This window comes from Rhineura floridana, chromosome 3, assembly GCF_030035675.1.
Source record: "Rhineura floridana isolate rRhiFlo1 chromosome 3, rRhiFlo1.hap2, whole genome shotgun sequence".
In the NCBI taxonomy this organism is placed as follows: Eukaryota; Metazoa; Chordata; class Lepidosauria; order Squamata; family Rhineuridae; genus Rhineura; species Rhineura floridana.
The window spans coordinates 37,526,414-37,545,271 of NC_084482.1; the positions used below are offsets into that span (position 1 = coordinate 37,526,414).

At 45.9% G+C, this 18,858-nt stretch overlaps 1 long non-coding RNA gene and 1 other non-coding gene across 2 annotated transcripts in view; both read left to right on the forward strand.

Moving 5' to 3' along the window:
- Nucleotides 1-3,176: 3,176 nt before the first annotated feature.
- Nucleotides 3,177-18,858, forward strand: part of LOC133379656 (uncharacterized) — a 57,642-nt gene continuing 41,960 nt past the window's right edge. The window contains exon 1 of the long non-coding RNA XR_009761233.1: nt 3,177-3,251. This is a non-coding gene — a long non-coding RNA (uncharacterized LOC133379656). The remainder of the gene's footprint in view (nt 3,252-18,858) is intronic.
- TRNAE-UUC (transfer RNA glutamic acid (anticodon UUC)) lies at nt 9,642-9,715 on the forward strand. The gene has a single exon. It is a non-coding gene; the product is annotated as a tRNA-Glu (tRNA).

An 18,858-nucleotide genomic window follows, 5' to 3' on the forward strand; every position in this document is an offset into this window, starting at 1 on the left:
TAGAATGTTTTAATTGTTTTTGGAATGCTTTTTGTTGCAATTAAAATGTTTTGGTGTTAATGTGTTTGCCACTCTGGGCTCCTGTGGGATAAAAGGCGGGATATAAATTTAATAGCCAATCAGTCAATAAGTTTGGATGTGATTGTGTTCATATCTCGCAGTAACTACAGAAATTTAATTTTAAAAAGTAAAATGTTTCCCAATCCTAATTCTACAGTCCTGTTTTCTTGAGCAAGGCAGTATTTCCTTTCTCCCCCAGCCCATGGTAAAAAAAAAAAAAAAAATTCAGATCTCACTACTGTAACACATGCCTTAGTTGCATCTAGGTTAGATTACTGCATTGCACTCTACATGCAGGGCACTGTTGGTTACACTGAAGAAAGTTCATAAAGTTCAGCTGGTCCAAAATGCGGCTGTAAGAATGTCAGTAGACACCTGCCCATGGATCATATTATACCTCTTGTGCAACAGCTACACTGTTTTGCTGTTTTGTTTCTGGGCACAATTTAAAGTGTTAGTAATTACTTTTAAAGCTCTAAATGGCTTGGATTTGGAATACCTAAAAGACCATCCCTTCTCACACTGGCCTGCTGCCTAAGGGGTGGTAGAGGTGCTCATTTCTCTGTCCCGCCTATGGTAAAACCATGGTTGGCTATAACAGGACAAGGGTGGGAAACCTCCAGCCCATAGGCCAAAATAGGTCCACCTGTCAGTTACACCTACCTGTAATGCACTTGATGTCATACGGCATCAGGTGTAGGACAGATAAAGCGGTGGCTGTCAAGAAATGATCGGGAGTTCATGAGTACACACCCAATTGTTCCTTGACAGCAGGACTTGCATTCAGCAGTTTTAAATCTGGCGCCAAATGCAAGCCCAGATGCTTTTTACAGAGATCAGATCCTCTCGGGAGCTCTGGGATCACAAAAAATATAGCCTTGTCTGTGCACAGTGGCATTAATCATTCCTCCCTTCTCATTGGCCACTGTAATGGAGTGATCCAAGAAGGCACTTCATATATGTTCTAGAAAGCCTCTGGCACTAGGTAGTCTTCCTTTCTGCTCAACAGCATGACTGCAACAGGCATTTCCTCAGTGTATCTAACCCAGCCATATACCTAGATTAGCACAATTGCCCCCATCAGATGCTAAATAGGCCTTCCACAGGGGTTTAAAACATCCCCTTTCTTCAACATTTCCATAAGTGTTTGCTGGAGAGATTTACCCTAAACTCATCAGAAAGGGGAGAGGAAATCATTCCCAATGACCATACCACATTTGAACACAATTGTCCAGACGGATGGAACAGAGCTCCTTAGAGCAGATTCGCATATCCTCACCTTCTCTGTGCTAACCATTCACAAAGACAAAGGTGTGGTGCACAGAGGTTTAGATCACACTTCCATTTTTCAACACCATAGAAAAAGCAGTGTCCCTGTTCCAACATTCAGGTTAAACCCCCAGGAAAATGATTGTGCAAAGCTGTCACTGCTTTATCTGCGGGGGTCTTAAAGAAGTCTGAAGTGGTTTTGCTCACATTTTAAAAATCAGAAAACTGAGAATCTAGGTCATGTCCATATTCAGCAGCTGCCTATGCCTTAAGCCTAGCTTGTTGCTCTCTGGTAAAAGGCTCGTGCTCAGACGTTTTACTTTCAGGAACCCAGATTTTTCTTTTCCATACCAGTCCAGCTTTTAATGTTTTTATTACTTTTTAAATTGATGATCCCCTTTTCCACTATCCTTTACACACACACAAACACACACACACACACACACACAGAGAGAGAGAGAGAGAGAGAGAGAGAGAGAGAGTTCTGTTGTCTCAAATTAAAATATGTGGACCTTTTAGTAATAGCGCAGTGCTTTGAAGGACTCCAAAGAGTCCTATACTCAAGAGAAGCTTCACAGCAAGACAACAAGGCTAGCCGAGTGTCTGCAGATGAAACAGTTTGCTCAGATGACTCAGGGCTCCTTCTCAACCTTATCTTCATGCAGTGGGGGGGGGGTAACTAGAGCAGGGGTGGGGAATCTATTTCAGCCTGAGGGCTGCATTGCCTTCTGGGCAACGGTTTGAGAGCCACATGCCAATGATGGACAGGGCCAGAGGCAAAAGGGGGCAGAGCAGAATATAAATGTTACCTTTGTACAATAGGCTACTTTCTGCACCCATTCACACACCCTTTTTCCATCCGGGGAAGGAAGAGGCACCATTAGAATTCATGGACACATTCCAGCCAGGCAAAAGACACCCAAGGAGGGGTGTCCTGGGGAGAATTCCTAGGTCTAGATAGAGAGGACTGGAGGGTCACCTGTGGCCCCCAGGCCTGAGGTTCTCCCTCCCTGAACTAGAGCAAGGTGGTGTAGTGGTTAAGGTGCTGGACTATGACCTGGGGGACCAGAGTTCAAATTCCCACACAGCCATGAAGCTCACTGGGTGACCTTGGGCCAGTCACTGCCTCTCAGCATGAGAGGAAGGCAATGGTAAAACCACCTCTGAATACCGCTTACCATGAAAACCCTATTCATAGGGTCGCCGTAAGTCAGGATTGACATGAAGGCAGTCCATTTCCATTTCATTTCCTTTTCTGATTGAGTCACTTAAGAGGTTTCAGCTCTCCTGGGAGGAGCCCAGACTGCTGCTCCCTCTCTTTGTGCCAGCATCACCCTTCCTGGAAAGTGGCTCAATACCAGTGTGGGAAGGAGCCACAGCATGGGTTCCTTGCATTTGTCCTGAGGTCTTCATTTTACCCAAGTGGTCCAGGAAGGAGCAATGCGCCAGCATCTCCCACGGTACAAACATAGCACAAGACAGTGCTCTCGGAGCATTTCCAGACTGTCCCCAATTCCAGCCATAACATTTCATTCTCTCCTTCATTTATTTACATCACTACCCAGAACCACTTCATTAAGGAAGCAGGAAAACCTGCTGGCATGTACACATGGTGCAGGGCTAAGATATTTTCAGTCCACATCCTGCTCCTTTTGGACCCCTCTTTTTTATTGAGAATGAGACAGAAGCTAAAGCATCCTTACAATGTGTTAAGCTGTTCTGACTGTGGAAATGGCCCAGTTGGCATATTACCTTCTGCCTCCTTACTTAAAATGTGTGTGTGTGTTTTCCTGGGAAATATGTTGCTTATTCTCTAACGCTTTTTTTTTTTAAGGTGGAAAAACTTGCCAAATACTTGGATCCAAATGATCTAGGCAAGATCAGCTTCAGAGATTTCTGTCATGGAGTGTTTGCCATCAAAGGTAGGCATAATAATAATAATAATCCTTTAGGAAGTTCAAAGCATCTTACATGAGCTCCTGGTGGTCTCTTATCCAGGCACTGATCAGGTCCACAGCATCACTCTCAAACTACTAGACCAAATACTGATCAAAACTGTAGAGGTAGCCAACGTGGTGTCCAACAGATATTGTTGGACCCACAACTCCCATAAGTTCTACCCAGCATGGCCAGTGGTTAGGGATGGTGGGAGTTGTAGTCTAGCAACATCTGGAGGGCACCACATTAACTACCCTTGCCCTAGACCATTTGTGTATGTGTGCCAATTTGTTTACTTGAATGGAATCAGTAACACAGTGGTCCTTTTTTCTAAATAACTTGAGTGTGCCATTTTAGCCCTTGCAAAGGGCCAGTGGCAGCTAGGAGACATTTTCTTTAACTCTTTCCTCCCATTCTGTTTCCCAAATCTGCATTGCCTCCATGCAAACAGCCATTTACCCCACTAGGGAAAACATACCATGATCTACTCCCCTCTACTCTCCCAGCTCCAAGGAGAGAAGACTGCAGTTTAGATTGGGAAAATTACATGAGAGAAAGAGTTATGAGAAACCTCCCTCAACATGACTGCCCGGACCCAGTCTTATCACTGCCGGCAGCTGCTTTTGAGTAAGAATAGAAATGGCAGGAGATCAGATTGTGGGTCTTCTGAGTCTCATGTAGTTCGACTCTAAGAGCTTAGAGTACGGAGTACAAGAAGGTGTAGGAAGGACTCTTCCTTCAACTGCTTTGGAGACCTCCTAGAGAGATGAAAGGTTGTATGTCAGATTGAAGATCCGCCTCCCCCATCTCAAAGTTTGGTCCTTAGGTAGGAATACTTCCATCTTCCTGCTTTATTCAGTGGTTCAGTTCATGCATCACTTTAAACCACAGTTAAGCTAAACGGTTTTCAAGGTGAATACTCAGCATGCTAGTGCATGGGGAGAAAATCACAGCCACTTCACTCCTCCCTTGCTGCTCCTGTGCTACTGGGAGCTAAGCCATGGTTTGTCTTAGTGTTGCATCTGAAACTGGGTTCATGGTTTGTCATTTTCCAAACAAACTACAAGCTGTAACCAAGGTTTGTTCTTGGCTTACCACTCATGGTTGGTTTGGGGGAGATAAACCATGAGCCCAGATACAATCACAGACTGAGCCAAACCATGGCTTTGCACCTGGAAGCAGCCAGTAGTGGGGGAGGAGCAAAGCACTCACAGTTTTCTCCCCATGCACCAGCACACTGCACATTCATCTTTAAACCATAGTTAAGCTTAATTGTGGTTCAAAGTGGCATGTGAATGAGGCCATTGTCTGCATAATAAAAAAAAGAATGACAGGGCTCTGCATGGCTGATAGAGACAAGAACATCATAGCTCCACTGAGGGCTAAAGGGAAACATTATGGGAGGAATACAATGCAACAGGACCTCTCCTCTCTCCCCTTGCCACACTTGCCCCACAACCTCCCCAAACCTGCTCCAGAAGATTAGGGGGGACCCCTAGAACAGATTTAGGGGGTGCACGGGTAGAGGGGAGGGGGAAAGTCCTGTTGAACATGCAGAAATCCTTGAGTGTTCCTTAAGTGCTACTTTGGATACATGGATCACCCATTCATGCAAGGGCTTTTGCTTGCGCAACAGAACTTCCCCTCCCTGTCCTTTCCCTGCGTGCCCCCAAACCCACATTCTGGAAACTCAGAATAGCTTTGAGGGGCATGCAGGGGGAGGAGAAGGAGGGAAAGTTCCATTGCGAAGTCTTTGCACAAATGGGACAACTCTGTTGGATACAGCCCTGCGTGTCCGCAGCATGCTGCTAAAACAAATGATCAGTATCAGTGTTGCATAGTGTTCCCTGCCTACACTGTTTGCAGGCTGCGCTGTTTGTACCTCGTGGAAAATACCTCCCCTAATTGCAAAGTTGTTTGTGTCCAAAATCAATCAAGGATGACTAGGTAGTCTCAGAACTGCGACATGAGCGTATGTCTCTGTTGGCAGTGACTCTGTGTTTTACAAGCTCATGTAACATTGAATGATTTTGAAAGAAACACTGGAATCTGATACACTAGGAACTGAGTAACATAGCGATTCTCTTTGCTAAGGCACACTTACATACCTTGAGAAAGGCTAAAATAGGCTGTTGGGGGGGGGAATCAAGCCACTGTGTTAGATGCCTCTCCTGCTCTACATTTCTTGGAGTGGGAAGCCCTGAGTGGTATTGATTTGTTCCCTCTCTCTTCCAATATATGGACAGTGACATCATTGGGATTCCCTGGTGCAACCCATGTTACACTTGGCAGACAGGGGGAAGAGTCTGAGAAGCATCGCCATTGCCTAGAAGGCACAGTCTCACCCCTGGCCCTTTACTGACTAGTCAAGAGGAGGAGGCAGGATTCGGTGAGGCAACATGAAGTAGGCTGTCCTGCATTTGTAAGGAGGATTCTTCTTGCCCATTGTTCTGCAAGCTAGTTGGGAAAATCCATGTATGTGTGTGTAGAGTGAAATGTGCGTCTAATTTTAATCTGCCAACAGTCTTAATCTGGCACTGCACAAGATGTGATTGGGGCTCCTAGTGTTAACTGGGCTTTAAAAGGGGGGTATTAGGTTTACTTTTCATGTCTGTCATTGGCTATTCACCACTATGGCTGTTTAGTGATCTAGGGGATTTAGGGGAGTGATCTGAAAATGGGGGCTACATCTCTTACGCCCTTGTCATGGTCAGATCACTACTTGGTGAGAGTAGACCTTTCGATGCCACACACCCTCCGCAGGGGTAAAGGACCCATTAGGATGGTCCACCCCAGGCGCTTGATGGATCCTGACAGATTCCTGAATGCACTTGGGGACTTTATGGAGCCTGCAGACGGGCACTTGGTTGAGACCCTGGTGGAGGAGTGGAATAAGGTGATCACCGGGGCATTAGACCGGGTGGCTCCGAAACGCCCTCTCCCCCTGAATAGAGCTCAGACAGCACCGTGGTATACTCCACGGTTGTGAACTCTGAGACAGCTAGAGTGCCGGTGGTGGAAATCTCACTCTGATGACGATCAGACACAGGTTAGAGCGGCTACAAGGATTTTTATGCTGCCTCTATTGCGTCCGCAGAGTGCTGTCCCAGGAGGCTGTTCCAAGTGGCCCAAAGCCTGGTCGGTCCAGTTGCTTCGGAACCTATGGAATATTCTAAGACCTCCTGTGATGAGTTTGCAAAGCACTTTGCGGATAAAATTGATCGTCTAAAGAGTGCGATTCCGCACGCTATGGATACAGTGAGTGAGCCAGAGTCAGCCAGTGGTTCTCCGGTGGTGTGGGATCGGTTCCAGCTTCTTCCTTCTGATGAAGTGGACAAGGTGCTTTCAACCTTAAGGCCAACCACTTGCTTACTCGACCCTTGCCCGTCGTGGCTCATTATGAGCTGCAAGGACAGACTGGGCGATGGGATCAAGGTGGCGGTAAATGCGTCCTTGGAATGCCATCAGCCCTCAAGGAGGTAGTAATAAAACCAATTTTAAAGAAGCCCTCCTTGGATCCCCAAGATTTGAACAACTTTTGCCCAATCTCAAATTTGCCATTCCTGGGCAAGGCGGTTGTGCGGGTGGTGGCGAAGCAGTTGCAAAAGCAATTGGAGGAAGCGGATTATCTGGATCCATTTCAGTTGGGCTTCAGGCCTGGACATGGGACTGAAACAGCCTTGGTCGCCTTGGAGGATGATATGAGGAGACCATTGGATAGGGGTGAGTGCACCTTCCTCGTCCTCCTGGACCTCTCAGCGGCTTTTGATACAGTTGACCACGGTATCCTTCTGGATCGCCTGGAGAGGTTAGGCATAGGGGGCACTGTATTGCAGTGGTTCCATTTCTTCCTCTCTAATAGGCACCAAAGAGTAGCATTGGGGGATGAGGTTTCGGACCCTTGGCCTCTCACTTGTGGGGTGCCACAGGGCTCCATCCTCTCCCCGATGCATTTTAACATTGATATAAAGCCGCTGGGGGCTATCATTAGGAGATTTGGGCTGCAGTGTCACCAATATGCAGATGACACGCAGCTCTATCTCTCATTTAAATCTTCACCAGGGTTGGCTGTAGAAACCCTATCCAAGTGTCTGGAATCGGTGAGTGGCTGGATGGGAAGGAATAAGCTGAAACTGAACCCTGACAAAACCGAGGTACTGTTCGTGGGAGACAAGGGAAGGTTAGAGGATTTGGACCTGGTGCTCAATGGGGTACAATTGCCCCTGAAAGACCAGGTCATTCTTGACTCCCAACTGTCCATGGAAGCTCAGGTTTCGGCTGTGAGCTGGGCAGCGCTGTATCAACTCCATCTGATACGGAAGGCTACGTCCCTACCTTCCCAATCATCTGCTCCCATCGGTGGTACATGCCCTGGTCTCCACTCGCCTAGACTACTGTAATGCGCTCTACGTGGGGCTACCCTTGAAAACGGTCTGGAAGCTGCAACTGGTACAGAATGCAGCAGCGCACCTGATTAAAGGCAGCCGCCAGCAAGATCATATCACTCCAGTGCTAAAAGAGCTGCACTGGTTACCAGTTGCTTACCGGGCCCAATTCAAGGTGTTGGTTTTGACCTTTAAATCCCTATATGGTTTCAGCCCAGTCTATCTAAAGGAGTGTCTCCAGCATCATCAGCTATGCCACCCAACAAGATCAGCCTCAAAAGACCTTCTCTCCATCCCATCAGTCAAAACAGCCAAACTGGTGAGGACTAGAGAGAGGGCTTTTTCAATTGTGGCCCCCACCCTGTGGAACTCCCTCCCAAAGGATCTCTGCCATGCCCCTTCTATGATGAGCTTCTGCCGGGCCTTGAAGACCTGGCTCTTCAGGCAGGCTTTTGGGGTGGGCTAGGTTTTATTATCATTGTTTTCAGATTTTTAATGTCTATGCATTGTATGCCTATTTTGTACATCGCCCAGAGTGGCTGGACAGCCAGCCAGATGGGCGACTAATAAATTCAATAAATAAATAAATTTAGAGCTTCTATATTCAGTCAGTAACACTTAGTGTCTTTCCTTTTAGAATCTACTCTATTCCAGATGCTATTCAGTAAATGTTTTCACTTTCATGTTATGGCAGTGTAGTGAGGCTTTGGTAGTATCACATGGCTTCCCAAGAGGCCTGGTGGGCCTAATTAGGCATGAGAGCCAGAGGCTCCCCACCACTGATTTGAAGGGGGGAGAGAGAGAGTGTGTAATTGAAAACCATACAAAATTATTCCTTGCAGCTGAAACCACATTGTATTAAATTTTAGGTTTACAACCCAAACGTTTTCCCATTTTTAAATCACAAGATCAAGGAGTTTAGCCATTGAGCTTCCTCAGGAAATATTTTTGTGCTTAGGTGGAACCAAATATGTTTAAGTTCTTATGGGAACTTTTGTGGAGACATTGGCTGAATGCTGTTACTAGCCAGTGGCCATCTTGTTGCACGTTTCTTCGGCCTTTTACAGCAGCCTAATACTGAGACATTTAGCAGGAGAAGCATGGAGATGAAGACTGCTACTAAAGGCACAAGAAGAGGAGGAAGAGGAGGGAAATAAGGCAGCAACCTTACACCTGCTACCGACGTCACTTGTGCTTGCATAGTGCTCTTAGACCTGTGGTAGATAAGATAAAGTTTGGAAAGCTGCAGTGTCTTTTATTGGATTGATGAGCCATTCAGCACAGCCTTTCCCATCTTTTGGGTCCCCAGATGTTGTTGGACTACAACTCCCATCAGCCCCAGCCAGCATGGCCAATGGTCAGGAATGACAGGAATTGTAGTCCAGCAACATTTGGTGACCAAAAGGTTGGGACAGGCAGATTCAGCACATACAGCTTACCGCTGAGGCCTCAGCCTGCACCAGTCCTCACAATGTAATTGGTTCAATTAAAGACTGCAGCTATTCAAGAAAGGCAATATCATGAATTATTCTCAGGAGCTTTCTTTTTTCCAACAAGAAGGATGCAGTCCTATGCCTACATACCTGTAGTTATGTCTCATTGAAATCAATGAGTAGACAAGGACAGGATTGTGCTGTAACCAGTATATTTCCTACCTACCTCCAGTTTCAATGCTACAATTGTCTGGAATTTGTATTTCCAGAGATGGGGTGTCAAACCCTGTATGTTCCCTCTTCCCAGCAGGCCTTGGTGCAACCTGAAACCTGCACAGTCCCTCACAGAGCCTCACATGGATGTCTGCTACCTCCTCCACTATTCTATCCAGAGACTGTGATCTGATGCAGACTCCATGGCTTCACCATCAGCCCACTTTTTGCCCTTGCTTTGCTTACCATCTAACCTGCTGGAGGGTTCTGGAGAATTCAGAAGCTGCACCCAATTTTATGTTATTTTGGTTGGCCAAATTTGTTCCTTGCCATAATTTTTAGAGAAGGCCTGTGGCTCAATGGTAGGGCATCTGCTTTTCATGCAGAAGGTTCCAGGTTCAATCCCTGGCATCTCCAGGTAGGGCTGGAAGATATCCCTCTCTGAAACCCAGGAGAATTACTGCCAGCCAGTGCAGACCATGCTAAGACAAATGGAATCGGTATAAGGCAGCTTCCTATCTATCCCAATACGGATTATGGAATTGCGTTTCCTCTCTTTCCTTTCTCAATTAAAGAAGAAGGATGAACTCCCTCTAGTGGCCATGTTGAAAAGTTCCCTCTCCAGGTCCCACTCAGTGAAATACAGAGAATTATCTTCGTGTCATTTTTAACACAAATTTGGGTAGGTTGGTTATTATTTATTTATTTACATATTCCACACAGCCTTATGCAAAATGAGATATGAGAAACATTTACAAACATACAGAAAATCAAGAAAACTCAACAAAGGACAGTAAGAATACCTGTTTTAGAACCCGCCAAGGGTTCACCAAGTGGCATGGAAGTTTTTGAGCGGCAAAGCCCTCTTCTTCAGCCTGAATGATTAAAAAAGATAGAGAGAATGATGTTTCTGGCACAGGGGATCATATTTAGTCCTGACTGCAGCTGATTTATATCTCAAGAAAGATAGCTGTAGGATTCCCTGCATCCCACGTGTGCATGTTTTTCGCATCATTTGTATGATGTAGTCTCATCCAGGTATACTTCTGCCCCCCCCTTCTATTTTGGAAGGAAAAATAAATCTAACAATAAAATGGCACTGTACCCAGCTGTGGACATACTGAAGGGCATTATGTGGGTGGTTTTGTTCTTTTATGTCTATGAGGATGTGCCATCTATCACACCGCACACACCCTACTGCCATTGGCAAGGTACTGGCGAGGCAAAGCATGACACACACTTTAAAAAAAAGAGAATCTGCTATTTTGTCTGGAATATCAGAAAACTTGCATCTGAATATGTGTATATATATCCCAGAACAGGTTAAACAAATACTTCCAGGCATCCCCACAATGGACCTCAGGTTTCCAGAGCTCAGGGAGGGTGGCCTACTGGTGGGGTTGGGCCAGCACACACTTTTTTTAAACAAAAAAACGCTGTTGTGTAGAAGTCTGGTATATTGGAAGACTTGTATCTCAATTATTTTAAAAAAACAAAACAAATACCTGCACACGTGTCCACAATGGAACTCAAGGAGGGGAGAGACATACTAACCGAGGAGAAAGGACAACAAAACAGAGTGCAAATACCTCCCGTCAAACACCACCCCCTAGTGTTGGTGGGAAACATTGAGACAGAGTGCAATTGAAAGCACTCGTGTATCGACAAACATGCACAAAAGCACACAGAAAAACTGGATCTGTGCAACCCATGTATACATTAACACTCTAGTGTTTGCACAGTCCAATTGCATTAGATTTCTGTCTTGTACAAAAAACAAGCAAACAAAAACGTGCAGGTGACATAAGGGCATGTTGGGACAGAAAAGAAATGGAGGCTCTCTCTTTTGAAATGCAAAGCCTAGCACTTATCTGAATCTGCCTCTGATCTAAATCTGAACTGAACAGGTCCTATGTGAAGCAAATGAGATGAGGAAAAGGAAAATGCAGCAGTAAAGTCAGAGGTTAATTTTGGGAAGATGCTCTAGGTATCATCAGATAACCATGTAAACAAATATAAATGAACACTCATAAACAGCTGATGTTGTACAACCTCCCCACAAACTTTGTGTGAACTAATCAGGATGGATGCTCAATAAACAGGCTGTCTGGTGACCCGTGCCTCACAAAAAGAAACTCAGCTACCAAAGGCTCCAAAAGTCATATGAATGACCCTTCAGTCACCATAGCTTCTGATTCTCTGGCGTGGCAGTGCTTAAGACCCAACAAGATATGACATAGGAACTGTCCATGTGTCCATTATTTATTTCATTTATATCCTACCCTTCAAAGTCTTAAACAATTACACTCCCCAAAGAAAACAGTTCCAGTTAACTGTGTAATTGGCTTTCTTTCACACTGTTTTCTAGAGAGTGAAATTGCAGAAGCCATCACCCTTTTCAGTGCTGAGCCATCTAAAGGCAGGCTGGGACAAAAACATGCCACAGATTTTCTGCCAGAGTTTTTTTTCTTTCTTTAAGAACATGATGTGGCTTTCTATATACATTGGTGCGCATCTAGAAGAATCTGCACTGGCATTTCTCCATGCATGGACAAAAGCATTCTCTCTCTCCAGGCATGGACAAAAGCATTCTCTCTCTGTTTCTCTTTTCCAAGCTAGATGCACATAACACTCTGCATCTTAAAGTGCCATCAGGTAGACAGTCAAAACCCTCCTTTCCTGTCTCATAGTGATGCATTAATTTCACACATTGGCATTTTCTAGGCTGCCAGCCAAGTGTATGTCTGCATTAGGAAAACATATGTATACACGTCTGAGGCTAGTCTGGGTTAATTCATCCATTCATATTGTGCTCTCCATGTGAATCTCCCAGGGGACCTGCAAAAGAAAAAGCAGCTGGAGACGTGATGCTCATGGAAAAACAGCAGCTGATCAGGCTTAGCAAATGGTCTGGAGAACCATAAGTAGCTACACATCCAGAGGCTGAGTGCCACATGATAGGTGGCTTTTCAGCTGCCTCTTGAATGCTTCCAGTGTTCACCACCTCCCTAGATAATTTGTTCCAGTGGTGTACCGTTCTCATAGTCAGGACGTTTTTCCTGATCTTCAGCCGAAATCTGCCTTCCTGTAACTTGAGCCCATTATTCCATATCCTGCACTCTGGGATGATTGAGAAGAGATCCTGGCCCTCCTCTGTGTGATACCTTTCAAGTACTCTCCTTTCAGTCCTCTTCTCAAGGCTAAACATGCCCAGTTCTTTCAGTCATCTCCTTGGAGGAAGGACAAGATATGCTATAGAGTTATAAAAAGTAAAGGTAAAGGTGTCCCGGCATTTCTGGTGCGAGTCGTTTCCAACTCTTAGGGTGACGTCTTGCGACGTTTACTAGGCAGACTGTATATATGGGGTGGGATTGCCAGTTCCTTCCCCGGCCTTTCTTTACCCCCCAGCGTATGCCGGGTACTCATTTTACCGACCACGGATGGATGGAAGGCTGAGTGGACCTCGACCCCTTTTACCGGAGATTCGACTTTCTCCTTCCGTTGGAATCGAACTCCGGCCATGAGCAGAGCTTCGGCTGCATTACTGCCGCTTACCACTCTGCGCCACGGAGGATCTTATAGAGTTATAGATATACCCAATAGATGCAAAAAAACATAAGAATGTAGGAAGCTGCTTTATATTGAGCTAGACCATTGGTCCATCTAGCTCAGTAATGTCTACACTGACTGGCAGGGGCTCTCCAGGGTTTCAGGCAGGGAATCTTTCCCAGGCCTATCTGGACTGCATGCAAAGCCGATTCTCTTCCATTGATCTACGCCCCTTTCCCTATGTCTAAGACATGTGCTAGGTCAAGCTAATCAACCACAAAAAACCAGCAAAGACAGATCTGCCCCAAAGGTAAGAACCACTGCAAATCCTGTTGAAGGTCATGGGAAGATGCTGGACCAGACAGAACAGGGTGGATCTAATGTTGCTACTTTTCAGCCTGGACATTAGACAGGTAGCTACATACATATATGCAGATAGACATATGTCCATACCATGCAATGGGAAGCAAGGCATCTGTGGCTTCCCCACACATTTCTTTGCTGGCCCTGCCATCTGTCCATTTCCCTCCCCTGCTGTGGAGAGCAGTAGGACTACGGGTGTGCTGCACAGCTGATGAGGGGAAGGAGCAGCCAGCAAGACTAAGGAGGAAGGGGTGGGGAACTCTGCAACTGCCTTTTCTCCCATAGAAGCTGCCAATATTTTTAGGTAGAGCACACATTTGGAATTTTGATAGTGTCATGGATGTCAGTCATAAAATGGCTGCCATGGGGTATGTAGCATAGCACAAAATGGCTGCCTCATCTGAAAGAGTAGAAAAGGGGACAGGATCACAGAATGGTATGGGCATGGCATGCCTCCCAACCCCTACAGCTCCTCCCTCAGTAGGTAAAAAGGCACCTTCGTCATCTACTGCCACACTCACTCACAGAGAGAAGCTCTTTCCAACTCTCCTTTGTTCAGACCAAATGGGAAGGGTGGGTGTCAAATCCTGGCATCCAGGGAAATGAGGACATGTTTAAGGGGGCATGTTCATTGTTGGTGAGGCCAAACCAGTGTAAACAGCCCTTTGTACATTGTGGATTTTTGAGGGGATATTTATTGAGATTTTTTGCAGGTGCCAGAAGAGGTACCGGCGGATGTACTGGCATCCATGGGCACCATGTTAATCCTACACCAAGATGTGCTAACTGTGTGTTTGGGCTGCAAGGTGGCAAGTCTAAATGTGACATCCACCCAGAAGGAGTTTATGGCATTGCTGACAAGACTGAGTAACTCGAGTGTGTGTGTGTGTGTGTGTGTGTGTGTGAGAGAGAGAGAGAGAGAGAGAGAGAGAGAGAACATGTGCCAATATTTCCAGAAGTAGCACCCTGTATGGTCATGTTTGTGAGGCCTTTGTCAATCTAGTATCCTCTTTTTTTAACAGGAGTGGAATGAATTGCAATTAAATCTTCATAAGCCTTTGGGTAGAGGAACCACTTTATTACTACTGCAAGGCTGTGTTTAACATATTATGAAAAGAATGGTATGAGTGATGGTCATCACTGTGATGAATTACAGTGACAGATTCCCTCCATTACACCAGTTTGCAAACACCGCTGTGTGCCACCGCTTGTTTGCCTTTCTTTCTCCATTTCATTGGTCCTGATAAATCACTTTAATAAATGTGCACCCCCCATCTCGTGCGGTGAGCTTTAGCAGCCTGTGTGAAGCTCAGCTACGCTTTAAAGAGTCTCCTGAGAACCAATGGCACAAGATAGCTTGATGACTAATGAGCTTTTGTTATTAACATCTAAAGGGGGAGGGACAGCAAATTAAATTGCCCTCTGCAGCAGGACCGTGGAAAGGACCCCTGTAAAGAAAAAGAAAATACAAATATATTATGATAATTTCTGTGTAAAATGAAGAACTGCTGCTTGTAAAGCTAGCATAATAGCCTGTAGTTTTGCACTATTTCTTTTGACTGGGGTCTTTTGAGTAAATCATCAAAAGTGGAGTAAATGCTGACATTATAGTTAGTCCCCTGTGAACCACTCGTCTACAATGATTTGCCCATTTCTCAAGTTTAGCCCTTGAAAACCTGTTATTTATATGACTAAGGTCACATCCATGCCTTACATTTAAAGCAGTATTACACCACTTTAAACAGTCATGGCTTCCCCCAGAGAATCCTGGGATGTATAGTTTGTTAAGGGTGTTGCTGAGAGTTGTTAGGAGACCCCTCTTCCCCTCACAGAGCCACAATTCTCAGAATAGTATAACAATCAGTCTTCCTCTTCCTAGGGAACTGTGACCTAAGCAGTTGTTGTTGTTGTTATGTGCTTTCAAGTCAGTTTTCACTTATGGAGACCCTATGAATCAGCAACCTCCAATAGCATCTGTCATAAACCACCCTGTTCAGATCTTGTAAGTTCAGGTCTGTGGCTTCCTTGATGGAATCAATCCATCTCTTGTTTGGCCTTCCTCTTTTCCTACTCCCTTCTGTTTTTCCCAGCATTATTGTCTTTTCTAGTGAATCATGTCTTCTCATGATGTGTCCAAAGTATGATAACCTCAGTTTCATCATTTTAGCTTCTAGTGATAGTTCTGGTTTAATTTGTTCTAACACCCTCTCCAATGGAGGCTTGCGAGCTGCATTGCTGGAGGGTATCAGCATCTACCACTGAACACTGCTGCCAGTGTTGGTTTTTACCTATAGGGTCTGGTGGGGTGGAAGGCAAGGAGACCAACAGTAGGTGAAGCCGGAGTCAATGACAGGCAGAGCCCACCAATTCTAATCCCCCCCTTCCTGCTAAGTTCTACAAGGCGATACTGAGACAAGGAGGAGACAGGCACTGCCACCCCCTGGACTGGTTGTAAGTAAGAGGGCAGGCAGTCTCCAGAGCTGGTGGTGCAGTACCCCATTCATCCTGATTGACCAGCCTCCACTGACTGCTGCACGAGGGAGGAGGATGTGGTGCCCTTACCAGAGGTTGTTGAGAGCAGAGGAAGCATAGGGGCTGGACTCACCACTATGCAGATGCATGGCTGGTGTGTGACTGAAAAAATGGACTGCCTTCAAGTCGATTCTGACTTATGGGTGACCCTATGAATAGGGTTTTCATGGTAAGCCATGTTCAGAGGGGGTTTACCATTGCCTCCCTCTGAGGCTGAGAGGCAGTGACTGGCCCAAGGCCACCCAGTGAGCTTCATGGCTATCTGGGGATTTGAATCCCAGGTCATAGTCCAACACCTTACGGTTAACCACTACACCACACTGGCTCTCTGGTGTGTGATTAGCAGTGCCCCAAAAGGTGCAGAGCAGGTCACGAAGTTAGTGAAAGCATCTCTTGGAAACTTTGCTTGCTGACCATGCTGGGTGTGACCGGGACGTGCAAGGTGGCAAACTGGAACAGGTTCAGAGGAGGGCAACAAGGATGATCAGGGGACTGGAAACAAAGCCCCATGAGGGGAGACTGAAAGAACTGGGCATGTTTAGTCTTGAGCAGTAGCGTAGTGGCAAATTCAGAAGTGCAGGGTCCCTTCATGTTAGTCACAGCCACGGCCTCTCCTTTTTTTGCTGTGTGGTTGAGAATGAGATCCTTGTTAATGCCTCCTCCCACAACAGACACCCCTAGGAGCCAATAAGCATGATAGAGGAGAGTGTAACCTACTAAGAAGAGTCTTTTCAGTGGCTGACTCACCTCCTTTCACTCTGATTGGCTCCAATCAGCAGGAGAGGATAAGGAAGCATGTTAGAAGATTCTTTTCAGTGGCTAACACACTCCCCTTTCATGCTGATTGGCTCATTGGATGCTAGAGACATAGGGGTCCTGTTGGGACCCTGCTCCCAAAAAAGTAAGGGGTCTGAGACCCCCTCAGACTCCAGTCGACTACACCCTTGGCCTTGAGAAGAGAAAACTGAGGAAAAACCTCGTAACTGTTACAGTGGTACGGCACTGGAACCAATGACCTAGGGAGGAGGTGGGCTCTCCAACAGTGGAGGCATTCAAGAGGCAGCTGGACAACCACCTGTCGGGTATGCTTTAACTTAGATTCCTGCGCCAAGCAGAGGGTTGGACTCAATGGCCTTATAGGTCCCCTCCAAATCTACTATTCTACGATTCTATGATTCAAAACAAATTCCTGCACTCAGAATTCTTCTATTCTAGGTGCATGCCTTTTGCACAAGGATTGGTGGATCTCTGAATTCTAGTAATTTGGATCCTGCAAAGCTGATGGTTTGTCTACCCTTGTTCCAGGAGGCCTCTAGTCTGGGCAGCATGTGGGTTTTCACCACTGACTCACTGTGCCAGAACCCAATGTAGCATTTTTTTTTAATGTCCTGCAATGAGCCTGTTGAAGGCCCATGCCCAGCATACTTCTGTTCCGGCTGGTACCAGAATTCCTTCCTGGATTCTGGTTGAGTTGCAATTTCGAGGCATTCCTATTGCCCACAGGCCACCTAGTCAAACCAGTGTCCTGAGACATCTAATAACAGGGGAGTCGTCTCCAGCTTCTAATCTCACTAGCTCAGAAGCAGCAGCGGTTGTATTGTCATTATTGTACTTGGGAAGAGAAATGCCCTGCTGTTTGGGGGAATCGCAGCCATCCCACCATTTCTAAAGCTTCCCACTTTCTAGAGATTTTGGCACCCTGCTATAGAAAAAAATTGTAGGCCTCCGTTCCTACTGACCCACTATTTATAGATGCTTTGCTTGTGTGCAGCTGTTTAAAAACTAATTGGTGCCTTTTACTAGCAGGCTTCCTCACAACCATCACTTAGCTTTAGGAGAGGTGTGCCTATCATTGCCCGGAAGATACTCCTTAGAATAGATCATAACGCATCCAACATCTGCTTCCTGCCTGTGTGCCAAGAGAAAGAGGCCATGCTGGTACTGCATGGAAGGCCCCCTACAGCCAGGGTTATTATACTGTCAAAACTCCTTTCATTTGTCAAGAGGTTTTCTCCTGCCTAAGCAGCTCCTGTGCTTTGCCTATAATTCTCCCCTAAAGCCGCTCCTCCTCCTCCCCTCCACAGCCCCCTCCCTCCACCTTGAAGCCTGGCGTGAATAGTCTGCATAATTTTGTGTGATTCGCTCCTCCCGACTCTGCTCTGCTCTCTCCTTCTTACCTGCTTTGCGCCTGGGAATAGCAGGGCAGGATGTCACAGCTAAAAATGCACACCATGTAAATACCGTTACGTAATTGCAACCTTCCCAGATTCATCAGTTTCAGTAGAGACAGACAGTTTCACATTTTAGACAGCAAGACGGTTGCTCACAGGTTTTAGAAGCCTGCCTCCTTGGTGCCCTTTTCTACAGCTCAGTGCTGAGAAAACAGTCATTGGTCTGTTTGAGGGACTTGGGAATTGGACACCTTCATTCCATGTCTATATTTATCTGATCCTTAGAATAGAGACACAGGCATGGATCTTTTTCAAATAAAAAAACACAAAGCAACACCTGAGCTTCTGAAATGCTTGTTAGCAGTAGCTGAGAAAGTGTTAACTATCACCCAGAGGCAGTGTCCCTTATAATGTTGTGGCTCAGTGACCGAGCGCATACTTTGCATGCAAAAGTATCAGGTGCAATCCCTGGCATCTCTAAGGAGGGCTGAGAAAGATTCCCTGATTGAATTCTTGGAGAGCTGCTGCCAATCAGTGTAGACAATAATGAGCTGGATGGACCTGTGGTCCGGCTGCATGTGAGACAGAAGTGGCAGACTTGACCTTCCTCTTTGTTTTCTGTTAACCCTTTTCTGCAGTGGATCTTATTTTCTCCCCTTGCCATTCTGACCCCATTACTCCACTGTTTCACAGACTTCATTGGCTTTCATTCATCTTTTGTATTAGAATGTTCAAGTTATCTTTCACCTCAAATCACTCAGTTCACTTGCTGTTCTTTATCTTTCATCTCTGCTTCAGCGGTGTGTTCCCTCCTGCCCCCTCCTTCTTAAAACAGAAGCACACCTCCCTTCACTTCTGCTTGGCTCTATTGGCCCTTATCTTTGGCATTCTCTTACTGCCAAGATTTGTTCTGCACCTTTTCTGCCTGCATGCAGATTACATCTT